The sequence below is a fragment of the Triticum dicoccoides genome, chromosome 6A (assembly GCF_002162155.2).
Source record: "Triticum dicoccoides isolate Atlit2015 ecotype Zavitan chromosome 6A, WEW_v2.0, whole genome shotgun sequence".
Taxonomy (NCBI): domain Eukaryota; kingdom Viridiplantae; phylum Streptophyta; class Magnoliopsida; order Poales; family Poaceae; genus Triticum; species Triticum dicoccoides.
In genome coordinates, this window is record NC_041390.1 from 207,400,329 (window position 1) to 207,412,817 (window position 12,489).

Genomic DNA, 12,489 nt, shown 5'->3' on the forward strand with positions numbered 1-12,489 from the left:
AAGTGGAGCTCAATATGCATCGGGATGCATATTAACAAAACACCACATTCCATTATTTAGTTCTCTCTCGTTGATGTACTCAACAATATTAAATGTTGTTAAACATGACAAGAGGGTGAAGCAAATGAAAACTACCTATCTAGGCAAGTCTAAATGAGGCCGGAACAACAAAACAACAAGTCCGGAAACTCCTCATGTGCATATTTTAGGTTTGGTACTGATCTTCCCTAAACCATATTTTAAAGTTGTTAAACATGCAAACTGATGCCACCATGTTAAACTATGCATTTTTCTACCCCATTTACATATAAAGATTGTTAGGTTTGGAGCTACGGTTATTAAGTTATGAATTAAAGCATTTTAACGAGTGATTAAGCAAATTTAAACAAACAAAATTTTAAACATTTTAAACATAGATGAAAGTGGCAAATTATTAATCTACACAAAATTTTAAGCAAGTTCCATATATTAAGTTTTTACAAAAGATGCACGGTTGGTGAGCTATGATATGCATGGAGCTTAGGGGTTTTTCTGCAAATCTGTAAACTCTAGAATAATAGAAAAAGCACAGACGCTAGAAAAAAACATACGCGAGCCAAGTTGGCTGGCCCAACAGGCACATGAGAGGGGGTTGGGCGCTGCTCACTTTGGGCCCTGGCCCAGTTCAGTGGATGAGGCGGGGCAGGCCAGGCTTGGGTTGGCTTGAGCTGGCCTTGGAGACCGAAGGGGAAGCAGGTGCTGCGCGGTCAACGCGAGACAGGGGCGCCTCGTACTCCCTGTAGAATGAAGCAGAGGAGGGGCTCGGCTGGGTCAACGCTGGCGCGAGGCAGAGTGGGACTTGGCGCGGCAGTGCTCGGGCGGACGAGGTGGTTCAAGCCAGGGCTTGGGACTGCTGCTACTTGGGTGTCTGGCGGCTATCAGCGCGAGGACGACGAGGAACGCCGGTGGGCTTGCTCCGGGACGAGGCAGATCGGCGAGAGGAGACGGGCACGCAAGGGAGGGGGCTCAGCTGCAGAAGAGGTCCGGCGGGGCAGTTCGTGGAGGAGGGCACATGCACGGCTAAAGCCCCGGTGGACTTGGGCGGCGACGGAGCCGAATCTCCGGTGAAGCAGAGGCGCGTGAGGGAGGTTCACATCGCGTGGGGCTTGAGGCCGCAGGGCCCTGGTGGAGCGGTCGCCAGCGATGTTGGAGGCATTGGCTGGCTGGTCCTGGTCGTCGACGACGTCCTGCAGGGCACGAGGAGGCGGCTTGCCGTCGGTGGAGTCCCGGCGTGGAGACCAAGAGGAGGTGGCCTCGGGCATGAGAAAGGGATCGAGGGGAAGGCTCGGATGGAGTCTTGTTGGTTTGGGACCGAGGAGAAGGGGATCGGGGAGGATCTCGATATGATTTGAGTGTGCCGGCAGCAAGGGGGAAGGATGGGACATTGTCCCTAAAATTTAGGGTTAGAGTAGACTGAATATATAGTGAGTGGTTAGGTTAGGGTTACCTTGGTCCCTCTGATCGAAATCAGACGGTCGCGAAATAAAATCTTAGGGAGTCCAAATGAGAAAACGGTGATGTTTTGTAGATGTTTAGGGATGATCTGAACCCATCGGTGACGACTGCCCGGGTCGGGTCCGGGACAGCTTACGGACGCGCGCGCGAGGAGGTCCGACGCACTGTGCAAAGAGGGGTAGGCATGGGCCTAGGTGGACTGTGGAGAGCGGGTTGGTCTGAGGGAAGAGGGGAGAGATGCAGCCCGGCACGGTTTTTGGAGACCGAAAACATCCGACGTTAGACCGGCAACGGTGCCGCTATAGTTATCCGTTGGGGCATCAAACAGACTCCAAATGCGATGAAACTTGACAGGCGGTCTATCTACACTATAATAAGACCGCACGCCAACTTTCATCCCAATCCGAGAACATTTTCCGGCCACTTACAAAATAATATCTCAGAGGTGCCGCGGGCACGTGCAAGTGTGTCTGGGCTCAGAACGGACAATGGACAGAACTGGGGAACCCGAATGGATGCAAGTGTTGAAAACATGAAGATGCAATGCGGATGATGACATGGCAAGATGCAACACGCAAGCAAAGACATGGCAACGACAACGAATAACTGGACGACACCTGGCGCAACGGTGTCGGGGCATCACAACACTCCACCACTATGAGAGGGTCTCGTCCCGAGATCTAGAATGGCACCGGAGGGAAAACAGAAGAGGAAGACAAGAGGTAAAACTAAGTTGCTTCTTTGACAAACGGGTGAAACAAAAGAAACCTTGTGATGTTGAATAAATTGAATGAAAGAAAACAACGGAGATGAACGAAGTTGTAAGCACTCCGTTATGAAAGTGGAACGAGGAACATTACTAGAACCTTGTAGGTTGAAAGACATAAGAAAAGGGTTGCAATGGACAAGAAGTATATACAAGCACTCCGGTTGAAAAACAAGATGTACAAGGGACGATAAAGATGAATTACAACAACACTCCGGTTAGAAATGGAAGGTTAAGAAATGAGCTTGGCAAAATGAAATCACTTGGATGAGACTCTAGTTAGAAGAGGAAAGATAAACACAACACTCCGGTTAAAAACAAGATAGAGAAAGAATAAGACTGATATAATTTAGGCAGCACTCCGACTGTAAATGAAAGGAATTGAATATGAGCTAGATAAGATGAGACGATACTTGATGAAATCAACAACACACTGTCTCCGAAACTATTGAAAGAATGGCACAAGGGGTAAGAAAGATTTCAGACAGCACTCCGGTTGAGAAGGGAGGAAAAACTTGATAAGATGAGAGAGCTCGAATGAAAACACGACACTCTGGTTAAATGGATAAGCAAAAGGAAAGAACATGATCCTCACAATTCGAGATGAAGAGTGAAGAGAGCAACATCACAAAACCTCCGGAAGAAAGAATAGAAGATAGATCATTGGAATGAAAGAATGGAGAATAAAATGCCAGCTTCTGCCACAATTGAGCTTGGAAAGCACCCTTCCAAGAAGGTTATCACGGAGTTGTTGGAAAACCACAAAGAAAATAATAAGCTTGTAGTGGGATTATGAAAAACATCTCAAAACTTAAGGTGAAATTCTACCACTAACGACAACAAGATTTGATTGATATCAACAAGGAGACGAGAAACTTATTTCACCGGGAGGATAAATGAAGAAATTGGGTCACTTATAAGCACCATAGATAGCCACAATCCTTAGGGAAGGCTTTAGGTGAAATATAACCCAAAATAACTCCAATGAAGAGATTGGTGGATTTAAAATACCTCATTCTTAACAACATGTGAATCATGAAACATGGACTCAGATTATCAAGAATGACATAATACCCCCTCCAATGATACGATAGAAAGAATTGCACTCCGGATTGCAAGATGAAGAATGCTTGAGCTCCTTAGAATAGAATCTCGATGAACACTTTGAGAAGGAATTAAATCCTTGATGAACCATCATGTAGAACCTCCATGAATAACTCCGGCAACAAAAGAATGATCACACGAAAAGAAGGATAAAAAGAATAAGGTTGAAGCCTTGCAATGATTGAATGAAGCTTTGCAACGAGATAAAGTGGAAACTTGGAACTCCAGAAAAGAAAGATTACTCACTTGAACCGAGAATTTGATGAGCCTCCGGAATAAAGAATTAATCATTTGGGTGAATCAAGAATAAGAATTAGGTTATGCTCATCCTTCACCAATTTAAATTGATGACAAGCAGCGGATTTGGCATACTACTTATTCTCATAGAAAGGATTAAGATACATATAGCACAAACTTGAGAAAAGACTTCAACGAACCACCGTTAGCATTTGGAAAGCACGAATGAATTGATATGATAACCAAGGAAGACAACTCTTGAACGAACCACCGTAAGAATTGAAAATGAACGAATAAAAGATGAAGAACCACCAGGAAGAATTAGAGAACGAAAGAAGATACTTGAGGGAAATTTAGATCCATGAGAATGAAGAGATCACGAGCCGATTAGAGGATATTTGAATAAAGCACTGGTAAGATTTGGAGAGTGATAACTGAAGTCTGAGAATGGATAAGTCTTCCGAAATGATGGGCTCCGGAGAATCAAATTGAGAAGAATCTTGAATTGCTCCAGATAGGTGAAAAGAATTCTCACAATCGAAAACAATTATGAGAGGATGGCATCAAGCTAGAACCACGAGTCTCTGAGACAATGGATAAGATATGGAGGAAAAAACTCTTCTTCGGTATTCACATGTTGAGAATGATGACGAGAACCAGCACTGAGAATTTTTGAGGCACTCCGGAATGAAAATTGGAAAGGTTGAGTCAATGATGCAAAGAATTTGAAAGATCTTGGAGAAGCCATCTGACTAATGTTGAATCATTCTTACGTCAAACTTCGAAAAAGCATTGAGAATAACTCCGGGAAAATTAGAAGAGTCAGGTAAGATCCTGGAAAAAGACTTGTGGGTTAGGGCCCACTCAAAAGATACACCATTAAAAAGATTACTTGAAAAGGAGAATGCACCGGTTGAATTAAATGGTTTGAATAAGATAACATTCTCGAAAGATCTTGAATGAACGAGAATCAACATTAGCATCTTCTGTGATATCTTCAGTACTCCGGAACAATTGAATAGCGAGAAATGACTAAATGTGAGGTGCACCGGCATGAGAAGGTATTTGAAATGAGGAAAAAGGATATGATCAACAAAGCTTGAATTAAATCCACCGGAGAAGATAAAAGAAACGAAGAATGATGAGCTTGAAGCTCCATTAGAATATTCATGAGAATCCTCGGATACGAACATTGAAAGAAAAGAATGGAGAGACTTACATCGATAAAATGGATACTTGAATAAGAAATCTGAGTCTTGAAGAAAAAGGGTGGGAGGGTGGGAAAAACAAAGGCATCTTGGGACGGATGAAATGAGCACCATTGAGAAGAACTGATAAATGATCTTGTGAATGTTGAAATGATCGGATCCACTTGAAGAGAAACACGCCGGTTGAAAAGGAATGACATGAAAATCTTGATTATCATGAAGGATTAGTATTCACATAGAAATATGAGAATACCACTTAGGAAAAGTATGGAATAAAAATTTGACATTGAAGCAACTTGAATACCACAACTGAAAACAAAACAAAGGATTGGCTTGTAGAATAAACCGGAACAAACATATGATAGAGATTTCGTCCGAAGTTTTCGTGGTGGGGCCTACATGGGCTCGATCGTACATCACCATCATGTACAAGGCAGTGCACATGACATACGAAGCGTCCTAGAGTCAGCATAGCCAAGGACTCTTTAAGACGCAACGAGACCACTGTAAAACCAACCGTGGATAGGCGGACCACTAGATGTTGAACCCTAATTTCATATCATACATCTGTCGAAAAGATATCCTATGAGCTAATTGAATTCCCACTTATAAACTGCCCAAACTTTCCGGTTATGCAATCAGGTGTTGGGGATACAGGGGAAGCGTAATATCTCACCCAAAACTAGCAAATCCTACATCCAGCTGTATCCATCCTTCAACACATAACCAAGAAACCTTCGGAAATCGTTTACCTCAACCTTCGAAAAGCATCCGTTATACGAGTTATGGCAATACTCCCAAACTCCCGCCCTAGTACTGGGCGGCATCGAGGTTATCTCACCAACAACTGCATAAAAGAGATTTTCGATGTCGGCGAAACTCAGGTATTCCAGAACTGCAACGATAAAATTGTGACGACAACACCTCGGAGCTCAACTCCCCGAGACACTGCCACAACCCCTAAATGTCAGGAGGCACCAAGAACAATGTTCACGTCACAAATCCATCGGAATGATTCCAAGATACCCGCGTGATCCTAAAATTTTTTTAGTGAATTTTGAGAAGGGAAGAGTCAAAACTCTACGTCAGGATGCCTCACCAGAGCGACGAAGGGACTGAGGAGTAAAAAGAATCCTAAGCTCCGATATATATAATCCTAAATGACTCAAAACCTTTTTCTAGACTCAACAACGCCAACGATTCGATCAAGTAGGGGGGCTCCTAAAGTCAGGGAAGGCTTTGATACCAACTTGTAACGCCCTCGATGCGGCTATATCTCCCATGTGTCGAAGCACGACTTAGAGGCATAACCACATTGAAAGAAATGTCGCAAGTGAGGTAATCTTCACAACAACCCATGTAATACATAAGGGAAAGAGATACATAGTTGGCTTACAACCGCCACTTCACACAATACATGAATAAAGCATTACATCATCCAGATACACACAAGGTCCGACTATGGAACCAAAATAAAAGAAGACTACCCCAAATGCTACACAGATCCCCGATCGTCCCAACTGGGCTCCACTACTGATCAACTGGAAATGGAACAACATAATGAATGCGAATCTCATCGAGCTCCTCCTTGAGCTCAGTAGCACCATCTGCTTGGTATCATCGGCACCTGCAAACTGTTTTTGGAAGTATCTGTGAGTCACGGGGACTCAGCAATCTCACACCCTCGCGATCAAGACTATTTAAGCTTATAGGTAGGGTAAAAGGTATGAGGTGGAGCTACAGCAAGCGACTAGCATATATGGTGGCTAACATACGCAAATGAGAGCGAGAAGAGAAGGCAAAGGCACGATCGATGAACTATGATCAAGAAGTGATCCTAGAACAACCTACGTCAAGCATAACTCCAACACCGTGTTCACTTCCCGAACACCGCCGGAAAGAGATCATCACGGCTACACATGCGGTGGATGCATTTTAATTAAGATCCACTTCAGGTTTTCTACAACCGGACATTAACAAATTCCCATCTGCCCATAACCGCGGGCATGGCTTTCGAAAGTTCAAAACCCTGCAGGGGTGTCCCAACTTAGCCCATCACAAGCTCTCACAGTCAACAAAGGATATTCCTTCTCCCAAGACATTCCGATCAGACTCGGCATGCCGGTTACAAGACATCCTCGACAATGGTAAAACAAGACCCGCAAAGCCACCCGAATGTGCCGACAAATCCCGATAGGAGCTGCACATATCTCGTTCTCAGGGCACACCCAATTGTCCAAGGTTCCGGTAGACCAGCCCAGAGTTGCCCCTGGTGGCCACCGGCAGCTGACAGGTTGGACCAACACTCATAGGAGCACTAGCCCGGGGGGGTTAAAATAAAGATGACCCTCGGGAGCACGACTCCCAAGGGAAAAGAAAAAGGTCTAGGTGGCAAATGGTAAAATCAATGTTGGGCCTTGCGGGAGGAGTTTTATTCAAGGCGAACTGTCAAGGGGTTCCCATTATAACCCAACCGTGTAAGGAACGCAAAATCCAGGAACATAACACTGATATGATGGAAACTAGGGTGGCAAGAGTGGAACAAAACACCAGGCGTAAGGCCGAGCCTTCCACCCTTTACCAAGTATATAGATGCATTAATTAAATAAGAGATATTGTGATAACCCAACAAAATATCCATGTTCCAACAAGGAACAAACTCCAATCTTCACCTGCAACTAGCAACGCTATAAGAGGGGCTGAGCAAAGCGGTAACATAGCCAAACAACGGTTTGCTAGGACAAGGTGGATTACAGGCTTGGCTTAACAATATGTGAGGCATGATAAGCAAGTGGTAGCTATCGCAGCATAGGCATATCAAAAGAGCGAGCATCTAGCAAGCAAAGATAGAAGTGATTTTGAGGGTATGGCCATCTTGCCTGAAATCCCACAAGGAAGAAGAACGAGTCCATGAAGAAGGCAAACGGACGTAGTTGAACGGATCCTCACAAACGCAACATTATCGGAACCAACCCGAAGAAGCAACACCGGAAAGAAGCACACAACATAGTAAACAACCAACACATAACCAAGGCATGATGCACAATCAAGTATTATGCATGTCCGGTTTAATGAGGCATGGCATGGCAAAGTGCACAAACAACACTACAAGTTAAGTGGAGCTCAATATGCATCGGGATGCATATTGACAAAACACCACATTCCATTATTTAGTTCTCTCTCGTTTATGTACTCAACAATATTAAATGTTGTTAAACATGGCAAGAGGGTGAAGCAAATGAATACTACCTATGTAGGCAAGTTTAAATGAGGCCGGAACAACAATACAACAAGTCCGGAAACTCCTCATGTGCATATTTTAGGTTTGGTACTGATCTTCCCTAAACCATATTTTAAAGTTGTTAAACATGCAAACTGATGCCACCATGTTAAACTATGCATTTTTCTACCCCATTTACATATAAAGATTGTTAGGTTTGGAGCTACGGTTATTAAGTTATGAATTAAAGCATTTTAACGAGTGATTTAAGCAAATTTAAACAAATGACATTTTAAACATATTAAACATAGATGAAAGTGGCAAATTATTAATCTACACAAAATTTTAAGCAAATTCCATATATTAAGTTTTTACAAAAGATGCACGGTTGGTGAGCTATGATATGCATGGAGCTTAGGGGGTTTTCTGCAAATCTGTAAACTCTGGAATAATAGACAAATCACAGACGCTAGAAAAAAACATACGGAGGCCGAATTGGCTGGCCCAACAGGCACAAGAGAGGGGGTTGGGCGCTGATCACTTTGGGCACTGGCCCAGTTCGGTGGATGAGGCAGGGCAGGCCGGATCTGGCTTGGGCCGGCTTGAGCTGGCCTTGGAGGCCGAAGGGGAAGCCGGTGCTACGCGGTCAACGCGAGGCAGGGGTTCCTCATCCTCCCTATAGAACGAAGCAGAGGAGGGGCTCGGCTGGGTCAACACCGGCGCGAGGAAGAGTGGGACTTGGCGCGGCGGTGCTCGGGCGGATGAGGTGGTTGTAGCCGGGGCTCGGGACTGCTGCTACTTGGTTGTCTGGCGGCTATCAGCGCGAGGACGACGAGGAACACCGGCGGGCTTGCTCCGGGACGAGGCAGATCGGTGAGAGGAGACGGTCGCGTGAGGGATGGGGCTCAGCTGCAGAAGAGGTCTGGCGGGGCAGTTCGTGGAGGAGGGCACATGCACGGCTAAAGCCCCGGTGGACTTGGGAGGCGACGGAGCCGGATCTCCGGTGAAGCAGAGGTGCATGAGGGAGGTTCACAGCGTGTGGGGCTTGAAGCCGCAGGGCCCTGGTGGCGCGGTCGCCAGCGATGTTGGAGGCGTTGGCTGGCTGGTCCTGGTCGTCGACGACGTCCTGCACGGCACGAGGAGGCGGCTTGCCATCGGTGGAGTCCCGGCGTGGAGACCAAGAGGAGGTGGCCTCGGGCATGAGCAAGGGATCGAGGGGAAGGCTCGTATGGAGTCTTGTTGGTTTGGTAGCGAGGAGAAGGGGATCGGGGAGGATCCCGATGTGATTTGAGTGTGGCGGCGGCAAGGGGGAAGGATGGGACATTGTCCCTAAAATTTAGGGTTAGACTAGAGTGAATATATAGTGAGTGGTTAGGTTAGGGTTACCTTGGTCCCTCTGATCGAAATCGGACGGTCGCGAAATAAAAGATTAGGGAGTCCAAATGAGAAAACGGTTATGTTTTTTAGATGTTTAGGGATGATATGAACCCATCGGTGACGACTGCCCGGGTCGGGTCCGGGACAGCTTTCGGACGCGGGCGCGAGGAGGTCCGACGCACTATGAAAAGAGGGGTAGGCATGGGCCTAGGTGGACTATGGAGAGCGGGTTGGTTTGAGGGAAGAGGGGAGAGATGCAGCCCGACACGGTTTTCGGAGACCAAAAACGTCCGACGTTAGGCCGGCAACGGTGCCGCTATAGTTATCCGTTGGGGCATCAAACAGACTCCAAATGTGATGAAACTTGACAGGCGGTCTATCTACACTATAATAAGACCGCACGCCAACTTTCATCCCAATCCGAGAACATTTTCCGGCCACTTACAAAATAATATCTCGGAGGTGCCGCAGGCGCGTGCAAGTGTGGCTGGGCTCAGAACGGACAACGGATAGAACTGGGAACCCGAACGGATGCAAGTTTTGAAAACATGAAGATGCAATGCGGATGATGACATGGCAAGATGCAACACGCACGCAAAGACATGGCAACGACATCGAATAACTGGACGACACCTGGCGCAATGGTGTCGGGGCGTCACAATGTTATATTGTGCAATGTGGTGCTCAGTTAATGTTTGGTTCATTTGTTGTGGTGTTTAGTTAACTGCTTGGTTCAATGTTATATTGTGCAATGTGGTGCTCAGTTAATGTTTGGTTCATTTGTTGTGGTGTTTAGTTAACTGCTTGGTTCAATTCTGCAATGCGATGTCCAATTGTCGTGGATAGAATTTTGTATTGTTATGCATGTGAGGAATAAATCGAATTTGGCTGCACTTAATACATGAGAAACATATACAAGTCCTATATTTCCTAGTTCTGAATCATGCTTGGTTTGGATAAATGAGTTTTCCCTGTGGCTTGAATTAATCTGATGAATCTGCAATGTGATTATATTTCATCAACATATTTTACTAATATCATGCGAACCATTACTTAACCTGATGACTAACTACCTTATATGTGTTGTAGGGAAACAATGGGAAGCACTGAGGTTTACAATCGAGGTTAGCACGTGCATGGTCCGTTGTCTAATAGCACATTATTGTGCAATTGCAGGAACCATTCTAATATTTAGGTTCTTAACAATTTGGTCTTGCACATGCAGGTCCTGCTGTCAGAGGTTTTGACCCACTGTTCGACCCTTTTTGCATATGGGGAAATGAGTTGTCCATGAATATCAGTCAAGTCAAGAAACTCTAAAAGATTGTTAGGATAAAGAAATTAGCGACAAAAAACAAACAGATCTATGTCTGTACAATGAAGAAGACATCAGTTCACTACAGGATGGTACTAACTATTATACCTTGCTTTTTTATTCCTTTGCCCCATTTCCAATATAGAGAAGATATTTATGCACATCCTTGTTTTCAGGCCTTTCCAAAGCAGTTCATTGATGATTACCTCTCAAACCACCTGTATGGTCAGGAGGCGAGGAAGGTATTCATACAACACCCATGGTTCAATATTGAAGTGTTCCTGAAGAGGACGAAGGATTGACGGTCAATCATTCACAGGCACTGGCCTAAAGTTACAAAGACCTTCAACATCAATGAAGGCTCAATATTTGCCTTCTGCTTCAGCAGTTTTCCAGATGAGATACATCTGTCTATGTACTGTCTATGACGCTAATTTCTAAAGGTTATAGATGTTGCATGTGAAACTTAGTCCTGGTGTAGTTGTGTAAGGGTGTAGCTGAGTGTTGAAGCTATATGATGTTGTACTCTGATGTATTTCAATTATGAAAATGAAATATATTGTGTGCTTAATATGAACTGTCAATTAGATTAATAAATGGATTATGAATAATCGGATAATTAGCCTGCTAGTGGTGAATTAGCCTGCTAATTGGGTTTTGCTATTGCAAACGGTTTTTAAAAAAAATACCATGGGCGATGACTTCAGGCAACGCACACAGTTTCTAGGAATAAACCATGTTCGATCAATGAACAATCACATATCACCTTCTCTTGAAAACTGTTTATGTTAGGCCACCTTGCGCAAACGTTTACCACATAAAACCTATGTGTCATGGACAGCCTTTTCCACACAGTTTCTTCCATGGACCGTGTGTGATATATTCAATAACGCAAGCAATTTAATGGGAAAAATTGTGTGTGATGTACATGTGAATGGAAACGTTTTCCTTCAAGCGACTATGTAGGATGTACATACGAACGGAAACGTTTAGCGGGGACTGACTGTGTGGGATGTACTTGCGATCGAAAACAATTTCGTCGTATAATTGTATTTTTAGCTCTACTGTACGTATTTCCATATTTGAGCGCTCGCCGGTCGCACACGACCTCACTTTGCCGAACATGTGTGCCAAGAGGGCATATCCCCGACGATTTCTGGGCCGTGTGGGAAGGACACCCCTATCGCCCATACTCACTTGGCGACGGTTCCAGATGCCATCGCGGAAAGGGGTTTTAAACCGTTTGTTTAGGAGCTCGTTGTACTAGTGAACGGTCACCATACGTGCATGCTACGGGACTTGCAAACTTCAACACACGTATTTCTCAAATTCACAACTACTCAACTAGCACGACTCTAATATTACCATCTTCATATCTCAAAACAATCATCAAGTATCAAACTTCTCGTAGTATTCAATGCACCTTTTATGAAAGTTTTTACTATACCCATCTTGAATGTCTATCATATTAGGACTAAAAGACTCTCAAAATGATATAAGCGAATAATGAGAGATCAATAATTTCTATAAAATAAAACCACCACCGTGCTCTAGAAAGATATAAGTGAAGCACTAGAGCAAAATAATCTAGCTCAAAAGATATAAGTGAAGCACATAGAGTATTCTAATAAATTCCGATTCATCTGTGTCTCTCCAAAATCAGTGTACAGCAAGGATGATTTTGTTAAACTAAAAAGCAAACACGCAAATCATACAAGACGCTCCAAGCAAAACACATATCATGTGGTGAATAAAAATATAGTCTCGA